The following is an 11,914-nucleotide window of genomic DNA, read 5'->3' as shown; positions in this document are numbered from 1 at the left end:
CCGGGGAGTTTATACGGCCAATTGAACTATCTAAAAAGCTCCGAGGCGTTTCCTTGGGGATACAAATCTTAGCTGCGTGGGTTTTCTTTATCATTTCATTTTTTTAAAGGAGGGCGAGACTTTTTCGAAGCCTCGGTGCCCTTTCCACATTGCATCATAAAATCAGGGCGGAGCCACTCCTCCTCCTCGTCCTCCTCCCCCCTTCCCCAAGTAACTAGATTTGAGGGGCTTGCCCGGTTCTTCCCAATCAGATGGGGTTGGGTGTGTGCTCTGTTCTCTTTTCAGTAGAGATTGGACGTCTGTTTGGTCAAGTAAAATAAAATAAACGAAGCTACTTTTAAAGATTTAAGGAGACAAACTGGGGAGGAAAACTGCTAGGACTGTCGTAGTCCGGTAAGATATAAATGTTTAATGTTTATCTGAAAAGAGGTGGGATTAAAGACCGTGCGGAGTGCCTTTTCCCAGCCACGTTGTGGCCAGTGTTGATTTAGGGCTTATTTAGGAAGATTGCACATGTGGCAGTGAAAATGCTTTGCACACTTTTTGTTTCCCTTCCGTTTCTCTTGGCTACCCAGCTATATCTTTTGGGAACACTGGGTGTTTGTAGGAGAAATTGGTAGCAGTGTTACAATACTTTAAAAAAAAATCCTTTTCCCCAAAGGGAGGTTCTTGAAATAAGAGTATGAAAAGTATCCGGTGGCTTTGCATTGTGAAGGGAAATCAACTGGCCTGAAAGCACATAAGATAGTACAGAAAGCTACTGCTGCTACTTGCTGTTTTGTAGGAACTACTTGTAGAAGGATATTACAATACTTTGGCAGCTGTGGATTCCATCTACATCTGCTTTGGTGATGGTATCTATCGGGGTGTTCTTGGAACACCATTTTATGAAGTTTTGGTATTTGTTGCATTTTATTGGCCTGGGTAGAGGGAAAGCATAGCTTCCTTTACCTCCTTGAGGTAATATTGTGGTTAAAAGTACAACCGTTCTCCCTTAGTACAGTTTTCAAACTTTCTTCACAGACCCCTTGAGAATTGCTAGGGGCCTTAGTGGACAGTTTAAACTTAATCAAAGTATGGACGTAACTCAATATTAATTGTGATCTTGTCTTTCTAATGTGATTGATGTATTTTTTTGTTTTGCTTTTGTGAGCTAAAGTCAGATATTTGTTAGTTTTAGCCCTGGGTCAGGTTCAGCATTCATCCTGTTTTTGGATTTGAGGGTGCCAAGTAATGCAAACCCTATCTCACAGAGAGGTATGTGTAAAATTAAACAACGTTTTTTTATCTTCAGTGCCAGCATCATTGTTAAAATCAGCAGTGCCTTATGAAAATCAAGGATTCTGGGTTTTAATAATTCGGTCTTCCATCATCATATACAGAACGCTAAGTGCAGAGTACATGAAGTTTTATTGCATAATAGTGGAATACTGACATAGCAGTTGGATACCCTGGCTATCCAAGGTAAAAATGGTCTGTTTTCTTGATTGGTTATGCTGGGAAATATAAGTAGTCAGTGTCTAAACACATTAGTGAATAAAGACTGTGACAGTAGTTTCCAAACATTCTTAACTTCAAGGAAACCTTTCTGCATCAGCTTGTCCGCTGTGAATCCCCTGAGTGTTGCACAGGATTCTGGAAAGTAATCTAGCAATATCTTTGGTTCACACAGTGTATTAAGCAGACTTGTACCAGCATCTGCAGTTGGGCTTCTTCAAATCCAAAGTCTTTCCATGGAGATGATCCTGTGGACATTGTACACTGTATAGTTTGGCATCAGATCTTAAACACTCTGCAGACTCCTCATTCCCTTATTTCACAAGACTGAAATAGCACTGGAAAGGATGAAGGAACATTGCATAATTAAGAAAATATCTGCACCTACCTTGTGTTGTACACCACTGGTCCTAGTCATAATGAATGAATGAATTTATTTATTTCGGTCGTAGACCAGCAAAGCCTAGTCATAATGAAAACTAAGAAAATATGCATCTGTGTAGATCTTTGAAAGCTTAATAAAACTGTAGTTGGCAAAGCTGAATGAAGCTGTAGTCAGAGAAAGATACTTGCTCCCAGCGCTAGAGGACCTGCTTCTGAAAGTGGCAAGAGCCAAAGTATTTATTTTCCAAATTGCCCCAGTTTTTGGCAAATACCTTTGAGAACTGAAGTGCTAACTTGACTACAATTGACTTTTGGAAGTTTTTTTATTCAACTTTTTAATGCTTGGAATCACAAATGTTCCTGATATATTTCAAAGGAAGAAGATGGAATAAATTAGACACAAAGGGAATTGCTGTCTTCATGGACAACATTCTGATACATGTCACATTGTGGAAGACCATAACAAAACTTTGGTCATAATCTTGAATGGGATCTATGTTTTGGTGCTCAAGGAAAACAAGATGATGTATGTTTTTTGCCAAGATGAAACATTTATTAGGATAAGTAATCACAAATCATGAGACAAAGTCATGCCCATAGAAGGTTAAGTGCAGAAAGCACTTGGATAACACTACAGAGCGATCTAGGTCAATACTTGGAAGAACTTCTCTTGCAGAGGCAAAACCACTAGACCTGCTACTGAAATGCACCACATCCTCGTTTTGGGGGTCAGAGCTAGAAGCTGCTTTCACAGTGATAATGGATATGATCACCAGTGCTCCAGTTTTACTGTTTTATGATGCCCACAAAGACACAATGGCTAATGCCAGTGAAGCAGCTACAAACTAGTTAAGAGTTCTCCGAAAACTGCGTGGTTTAGCATTGATACCAGTTGCATTCTGCTCCAGAACTCTTACTGAAGCAGAAACACTCTGTGGATATATTTAAAAGGAATGCACATCCTTTTACAAATACCTGTGTGACCTCCTATCAGCTTCCTCACAGACCTCTGGTAGAAGGAAAGGGTTTGGGTCAAGTATCATCGTGATGGCAACGTGTTCTAATGGAAGTGGTGAGAGTCAATCTGGTAGCTGTATTCCCAGAATAAAAAATGTTCAGAGCAGATTCCTTGTCATGAAGCCTCATGTTGCAAATAATCACAGATTGAGGAGGATCTTATTTTTATGCTGTGCTCACTTCCCTACCAGCATCTGAAAATGGGCTTCATGAAATCCCAAAGTCTGCTCATGGAGATGTAGAACTTCTTACACTATATCAGATCAGGAGTATCTAAATATTTTAGCAGTGCCACAGAGATTACTAGTAAGTACTGACAGCAGACAACTGAGTGAACTGGAAAATCTAATAACAAAAAGCAACTGCACTGTTGCACCACAATCTATTGGGGGGGGGACCCAAACTCCTTATCCACCAAGGAAATCAAAGTCTAACCAAATGTGAGTGAACCAAGCAAGCAGCATGGTGGCCTGGTACTGGAAGTGTCAAGAACAAAACCTTTATCCTGTGACTATTGTGAAAGAAGTAGAACAAAACAACAGAAGGAGATTTTTACTCTTTACACCCTTATTCCATAGACCTTGGAAAAAACTAGCAGATAACCTGGGTTTATTGCAGCGATGGAGAACCTGTGGCCCCCCAGATGTTGGACTACAACTTCTGTTACTCCGGACCATTGGTCATATTAACTGGAGTCCCAACAACATCAGACAGGCCACAATTTCCTGAGCCCTGGTGTACTGGAGATGGATGCTTCTTGCCTGTCTTCTTCACTTTGGCATACCAGATGAATTTGTGATGAGCAATGCAACCCAGTCATTCCAGAGGTCTTACAATTTTACCCATTGTCCCACAAGTTCTGATTGGTTTTGGACAAACAGAGAGGCAGAGAGAGCAGTATAGACTACAGATAAACAGTTTTCAGTCACAATAAGCCACATATTGTGCTTCCAAAGCTAGAAGCCAACACCACTGATAACTGAATCCTGGATATAGCACAAAATAATTGCTAATGTAGGGGTTACCAACATTTATTTATTCATTCATTTGATTTGATTTATATCCCGCCCTGCCTCCCAGCAGGAGCCCAGGGCGGCAAACAAAACCACCAAAAACACTCTAAAACATCATAAAAACAGACTTTAAAATACATGAAAACAAAATATCCCGAAAAACACCCCTTTAAAAAAGCTTTCAAGACATCATTAAAAAAAGGTTAAAAACATATTGTTAAAAAAGAAAAAGGTTTAAAAACATATTAAAAAGCAATTCCAACACAGGCACAGACTGGGATAAGGTCTCAACTTAAAAGGCTTGTTGAAAGAGGAAAATCTTCAGTAGGTGCCGAAAAGATAACACAGTTGGTAACATGTGCTTCTGAGCATATGGTGAGTGGTGGCAAACACCTGCCATCTCCAAAGATGGAGAATTATATTTTTGTATGTTTCTTGGTGTTCTTCTTACTTTGCTTCTTTCCTGTGTTACTAATGTTTCTACAGAGAAACTAAACTAGAAAATTTTATTTCCCTCATTATTCATCCTAGAAATCTGTATCAAATTTATTTTTATTAATTTCAAAGCCTTTTTATTGGTCAATGTCATATGATGGTGAAGGTAGCCTTTTGTGTTTCAAATTGGAGGTTATATTCTATTTCTATTTTGGGTGCATTTACAGTTGAATCTGAAACTGCAATTTGATGTAAAATCAGACTGATTACAATATGTTGTTCCTTTAGCAATGACTCTAGCTGTTGCAAAAAAGAGGATGCATGTTTTCAGCCTGCTATGTTTAAACCACTTTATTTAAGGCAAGGTGGGCACGGTCAATTAAAAACATAGAGCACACCTAGAATTTTGCTAGAATATATTTCACCTCCCACTGTTTTATCTTGTGCAAATTGAGACACTCCTGAGGTCCACTGGAGACTATTCTGCAGAAGTCAGTGCCATTATTCCACAATTATGTTTGGATTTTTTTTAGTGTAAATTTTGCAAAGTGTTGCTGTACTTCACATATTCATAGAAATAAAAGCAAAAGAAAATGATTTCCTATAGGAAACTTCACCAAAATGCAAAGATAATCAGACATATTTAAAGTGACCATCTGAACTATATCAACTGTCTTAATAATGTTGCTTCCTCCCTGCTAAAACAAGATCAGCACATGTCTTATTTCTATTATTTGAGCTGAGTGTAGGTGTTGCCACCACTCACCATATGCTCAGAGGCACATGTTACCAAATTCTTCCAAGCTACACAGCAAGTGGATTGGACTGTGAAAGACCAACCCAAATTATGTTTGCATTTTGACATATTTGTAGGGCAGTCCAATATCTCAGAGAGGAGGTCAGGTCTCCTGCTCCCCTGGTGCATTCACTGTAGCTGCCCAATCTCCCTGCTTTTTAAAGTTTGATAGAAATATCTGGGCTATAGGTACATTCTCAAATTGCAAGGTTTTTTTGCCTATTAGTGAATTTCTCTGCTTTTTAATCCGGGAGGTAAGAAATGGGATCCTGTGCAAGCTTGTTGAGAATGGATTGATCATTTGCATACTTATTGAGTTCAGTGGGATTTACTCCCCTGCAATCATGCTTAGGATAGGTGAAACTGACTACAGGGGATGGGGAAGGGAGGAGGAGGAGGGAGGGGAGGAAAGGCAGAGGGGAGGACTGGGATGGGAGCAGGCAGGAGGGGGAGGGGAGGACAGATTTGATCATTTGCATGTTTATTGAGTTCAGTGCGATTTACTCCCGTGCAATCATGCTTAGGATAGGTGAAACTGACTACAGGGGATGGGGAAGGAGGGCTGAAGTGAGCAGGGGAGGAGGAAGAAGGAAGAGGCAAGGGGAGGAGAAAGGGAGAGGAAAGGGGAAGGAGGGGAAAGGCAGGTCTGATCATTTGCATGATTGAGTTCAATCGGATCTACTCCTATGCAATCATGATTAGGATAGGTAAAACTGACCATGGGGGAGGGAGAAGGGGAAGGAGCGTATTGGAGGGGGACAAAGGAAGGGAGAGGGGAGGGCAGGTTTGATCATTTGCATGCTTATAGAGTTCAATGGTATTCCGTGCAATCATGCTTAAAATAGGTAAAACTGACCATGAGGAGAGGGGTAGGATGGGGATGGGGAGGGAGGGGCAAAGGAAGGGAAGGGTCAAAAGGGAGGGGATAGGAGGGAGGAGAAGGGAGGGTGGGTTTGGTCATTTGCATACTTTTTGAGTTCAATGGGATTTACTTCTGTTCCATCATGTTTGAAAATGGAAATGGACTTCCTTCGAGTCAATTCCGACTTATGGCGACCCTTTGAATAGGGTTTTCATGGTAAACTGTATTCAGAGGTGGTTTCACCATTGCCTTCCTCTGAGGCTGAGAGGCAGTGACTGGCCCAAGGTCACCCAGTGAGTTTCATGGCTGTGTGGGTATTTGAACCCTGGTCTCCCTGGTCGTAGTCCAACACTGATCTGGGGGAGGGCAGGGAGGGGGAGGGGAGGAGATTGGGTGGGCGGGCACTGGGCAGAAGGGAAGCCCCTTTCCTTACCAAAAGGAAGACATTGTGAACAGTATCATTGCTTTTCAGCATTTTCCCCACCTTTTTATTCTACAGCAGACACATGTAGCCTCCCACGCAAATTTAAACTACACCCACACCAGACTTTGATTTCACTTGAGACAATCATGGCTTCTCTCAAAGAATCCTGGGAAGTGTAGTTAGTGAAGGGTGCTGAGAGTTGCTAGGAGACACCCTGTTCCCCTCACAGACCTTCAATCAGAGTGGCTGACTGTGAAACCATTCTCTCAGTGGAATAGGAGTCTCATCTCAGCACCCTTCACAAACTACACTTCCCAGGATTCCTTGAGGGAAGCCATGATTGTCTCAAGTGAAATCAAAGTCTGGTGTGGGTGTGGCCCCCTGATTAGGCAAGCCCAGCAGCTGGGAGTCTGGCTTTTAGAACACTGACTGTTCTTATTGAGCACGCCCAGCGTTATCATTGAGTTCAATGCTAAATTTCTTAAATTAATTAAAAATCAGCCAGGCATTTTTTAAACTTTTAAAGTGCAGAAGATGAAGGTCAGAGTATGGGGCAAGGTCAGTATTAGGATTACAGGTACTCTGTGAACATGGCTGATTTTTAATGAATTTCAACAGATTATGAGAACTCAGAGAAAAAAGTCCAAAAGGGCTCTGGGTTTTCCCCCTCTTTTTACACTTTGAACTCTCTATTCTCTCTGTTTTGTGTATCGCCATGAAAATTGAGAGGGTTGTTAAGCAAGCGTTTCTGAGTTCAGGACTGTAAGTTTGGTAAGTTTTTATTTTGAAATGAGCTTATGGGAAGCATCAGAATGGCATGGGGAGTATTTTCAGTTTAACATTGCGGAATGTGAAAAATACACACTGGCTGTAGTATACAGCCACTCTCGTGGCTTAATAATAATAATAATAATAATAATAATAATAAAAGTTGTAGCAGTGTGGTAGTGGTGGAGATGCTAGATTGTGAAGACAAAAGGGTGGATAGATTGAATGGAGGGTTAGTGCTTTTAGGCTTTGGGATGATCATCAGAACTGATGATTTGGTTAGCATGCATTTGGGGAATGAGTGTGGAGCAGAAGACAGATCAGCACGCGCACACACACACACAAACACACCTGCCCCTTCTGCAAGCATCTGCATGCGTTTGGGCACGTGGGAGGGGGGAAGCCCTCAACTGCCGCAGCATCTTGGAGAGAGATATTGGAGAGGCAGAGTGTAGGTGGAAGAAAGGGGGGACGCTGGCACACACACCTCAGAGATGGGGGGGAGCAAGTTCTGAGCTTCCTCACTGCTGCTTGACCCCGTTTGGGCTGCAGGTGAGATCTGGGCAGCCTCGCAAATAAGAATAATTTTTAAAAGGAGATTGCAGTGTATCAGGAGCCAAGAAAGTCAGGGAGGCTGGCTGCCAGGAAGGAAGGGGGAAGCAGCCTTTCCTTGCAACCTTGCATCTTTTTCCTTCATGAAAATTCCTCTCCTCTCTTTCTGAGTAAGGGTGTCATCAGCAGTGGCAGTGCAAGGAGACAGGAGTTTGTGATTGTAATCCCCTCTTCTTCCAGGTAGCTCCACCCTCAGCCTCCTTCGGAGTCTGCCACATTTTATAGGCAGACGCCTGCCCTCGACACACCTGAAAGATGCTCTGGCACTTCAGCAAAAGTCCTCTCCTCTCATTTGGAGCTGGCGGAGGTGTCGTCTGCAGTGGCAGTCCAGGGAATGAATACTTTTTTAAAATATAAAAAAATATATAATTCATTTCTTTACTGTTCATGGCCCCCAGGTTGGGAATTACTGCTGTGTGGTATAGCCAGCATGGATTTTTTTCCATGTCATGTTTCTGTCATGTTAAATTGAAAATACCCCACATGCCATTCTGCTGCTTCCCATGAGCTCATTTCAAAACAAAAACTTACAAAATGTATAGGCTTGAACTCGGAAACGCTTGCTTAACAACCCTCTTAAATTTTCACTCAGAGAGAATTGTCAGTTTAAAGTCCAAAACAAGAGTAAAACAAATCCAGACCCCTGTTGGACTTTTTTCTGTCAGTGGTCTCATAATTTGATGAAATTAATTAAAAATCAGCCATGTTCACAGAGTGCCTTTACTGACCATGCCCCATACTCTGACCTTTATCCTTCACAGTTTAAAAGTTAAAAAAAATGCCTGACTGTTTTTTAATTAGTTTAAGAGAATTAATATTGGAGTCAGTAATAAGTGCAGGGTCCACTTGTGTTTGCATTTTGACCAATTTGTAGGGCAGTCCAATGTCTCAGAGAGGAGTTCAGGGCTCCTGGTCCCCTGGTGCATTCACTATAGCTGCCCAATTTCCCTGCTTTTTAAAATTTGATAGAAATATCTGTGGGCTATAGGTACATTTTTAAACCACAAGGTTTTTTGCCTATTAATAATTATCAAAAGCTATATACCAGCTGCAATTGGTGTCCTGACACCGTAGGCACATTACAGGCAAAGAAATCCTTAACTCTACAGCGGTAGAGTTTGCCCTTTATGTACATCAGGTAAACACAGCTGAGAGGATAAAGTGTGAAAGAAAAGAATTGTGTGGGAGATTCAGCTACTCTTCACGTTGTGAATCATAGTCTTTTGCCTAGATCTTAGTAAGAGAGAGGGCGCTTTCAGTTTCTGTTGCCATTCATAGTGGACAGCAAGGGATTAAAATGTTTTTTGTCTGTTCTGTTTTGTCGTTTTTGAGAAACTAACCATTGTTTAAGCCAGGAAGTGAATTCTTCCAAAATTGTGGCTGTTCTGAGGGCGGAAGAGCTCATTCATGTAGCTCTAAACCAGGGGTGGGGAACCTTTTTGGCTCCATGGACAAGATCCTTATCAGGATTGGTCTTGCGGGCCAAATTTGACTGGTGGGTAGGGCTGTTCACCTGGCAATCAGATGAAGTTGTCATGAGATTACATGACTGACAAGTGGGTTGTGTTGCCCACCTGTCAAAATCTCATGTGGGGGTGGGGTTCCCAAGCTCTCTCTGCTGCGGAGGGAAGCTTGAGAAAGAAGCCTGCAGTTTAAAAGGCAGGCTTTCTTCTTTCTCCTCTCGTTTACCCCGGCAGTGGCAGAGAGATGGGGGGGACAGAATAATTCCCTTTGTCCCTGTTGCTGCTAGGGTCAATGAGAAACAGAAGTACCAGGAGCAAGGAAGGCTTCTTCTCTTTCTTAATATAGGGGGGGGAGCAGAGTATTATTTCTCCCCTTTAACACCCCACCACCACCACTGCCTATGCTGCTGTGGTAAGCAGGCTGGGAGAGAGAAGCAGATTCCATTGAATGGAAACTGCTTCCCCCTCTTTGAGCAAGACGGGCTTCATCTCCCATCAACTGATGGGAAGTTCAGGGTGTGCCTTGGTCTTGTGAGGGAACAATAAGGAGCCCCCTGTAAGCTCCTCATTCTTCCTTTGAAGCCTTGCCCTGACCCGTGAGTAGGCATGGTTTCCCCAAAATTGTCTTGTAGGCCAAATGGGGAGGCCTGGAGGGGGTGCACTGGGTGCACGTGCCACAGATTTCCCACTCCTGCTCAGAATGATGGTTTAGGGTTGCATCCCTATGGTTCATTAATATATGTTAAAAATGGACAAGGCTAGTGTGTATGCTTGGAATCCCTCTACAGTTAAGGTATATGTATTAACTGATAGAAACATAGGAAGCTGCCTCATATAATCAGGTCATTGATCCATGTAGCTTAGTATTGTCTACATCAGAGATAGGGTTAATTAAGCCTGCCAGGCTGGGTCATGAGGCTATTTTGGCAAAGCCATGGCCACCACCTGGCGTTGTATATGACACCAGGTGTGAGGCAGATAAAAACCTGGCTATGTGAAAAGGGGGCTTGCAAGGGTCTGCAAAGTGCTCCTCATGTTGAAAGGGGCTTCGAACTTGTGCAGTGCTTTGCAGGGGGCGCAGCAAGACCTGACAATCAGCCAGTTGTCTGTTCTTGAGAAGCCCCTTGCAAAGTATTCTGTAAGACATGTGCAGGCAAAAAAAGCCATGTGATGTCATTGTGATGTCCATAAAATTTGGCCTGAAGGGGTGAGGGAGACAACTATCTGGCCTACTGGCCAGATCCAGGACCCCACCCCGGTCTACGCTGTGTCGTAGTGACCCTCCTGTGGTTCAGATGGGTCCTTTTCCCTGCCCGTGTGGAGATAGCTTGGACCTTCTGCATACAAAGCATGTACTTTACAACTGAACTGTGCCTCTTCCCCATTCTTGTGTAGGAGGAAGTGCCTTGCTGGGTCAGACCAAGGATCCATCTAATCTAGCATTCTTCTCAAGATCCCCAGCAAATGCTAGATGGTCTGCATTGTACTGGATGACCTTTGGCCAATCTCTTGCTCATTCTGATCTATGTATCAGGACTGCTGGAGTGCACAGAGAAATGTTCTCAGTGGCTGCTCCTCTGTTGTGGAATGTCTCACTCCTGTTGCATGTCTCCATGCCAGAGGGCTGACCAGTTGGAAACTGCCTCTTCATGATGGTGTCTATACTATACACTTTGATTCTCCATGTTGTTCTATGTTGTGGAGAGCATCTCTATGTAGGGGTTTGGTGGTTGATACTGATATACTCCCCGTGATGCAGAACGTTTTTGGTAGGGTTAGCAACTCGGTTTTCACTCTCTGCCTTATGATTAGGACACAGAGAGAACATAACAAAGGAACTGTAGCCAACAAGCCCAGTGAAATTGATGGTATAAGGAAACTCGTAATCTCAATATGTTTTTAAAGTTGCATAGGTTCAAGTTCTGCTAAGAGGCTCAGCAACTCTGGGCCAGTGCACACATCGCAGTAAGTGAAAGGTGCACTCATGGCAAACCATTAACTATCTGGGATATCTCTCTTCTCCCTGCTCATGCTGGCAGGAAAGAAACCACTATCCCTAGTTTAGTGACACATCCAAACCAGAGATTGTGGTTTGTTTCACTCCAAACAGCCATGATGATAAGCCAAGAACAAACCTTGGCTTAGTGATTTGTTTGGAGTGAAATAAACCATGGCCCCTGGTTCACATGTAATGTTAAACCAGGGATTGTGGTTTGCTTCTTCCCAAAGTTGGTGGGAAGAAGTGAAGCAAGTGTAATTGACATGTGCACAGTAAGGCATGGTTTATGGCTTACCCTGACAAGAAATGTGAAGACCTGGAAAAAAATGGGAGGGGGAACTCCCCTCCCCAATTTTTACAGTTTTTTCTCCGGGCTTTCACATCTCTAACCCTAACATGTGTGGCCACTGTAACTGAGAACTGAATTTGCCATTTGCTCACTTTATGCCTTGAAAAAAGATTTATTGATGCAGATGGTGGCAAGTGAATAGGGTGCCTTATAAGAGAGGAAATGGTTATACTTCAGAGACAATGAGATAGCCCTTTGTAATTATTTTACTATTCATTAAGCTTCACATCTACAATAAAGAGTGAACAACTGCACAGGACCGGTGATGGCTAAAGACACGATTGAGTCTTGGGAC

At 42.7% G+C, this 11,914-nt stretch overlaps 1 protein-coding gene across 3 annotated transcripts in view; it reads left to right on the top strand.

The window, feature by feature from the left end:
- GRB10 (growth factor receptor bound protein 10) overlaps positions 1-11,914 on the top strand; it is a 267,426-nt gene that overhangs the window by 988 nt on the left and 254,524 nt on the right. The window contains exon 1 of one of the 3 annotated variants that reach the window (XM_061590043.1): positions 109-393. The exons of the other annotated variants lie outside the window; for them this stretch is intronic. The gene's annotated coding sequence lies outside the window, so the exon portion shown is untranslated. Of the gene's footprint in view, positions 1-108; positions 394-11,914 lie in introns of those variants that run through there. 3 annotated transcript variants of the gene reach the window in all.

The sequence above is a fragment of the Rhineura floridana genome, chromosome 11 (genome assembly GCF_030035675.1).
Source record: "Rhineura floridana isolate rRhiFlo1 chromosome 11, rRhiFlo1.hap2, whole genome shotgun sequence".
Classification (NCBI taxonomy): domain Eukaryota; kingdom Metazoa; phylum Chordata; class Lepidosauria; order Squamata; family Rhineuridae; genus Rhineura; species Rhineura floridana.
The sequence above is the reverse complement of the archived record's forward strand: the minus strand, read 5'-3'. Positions and strand labels throughout refer to the sequence as shown.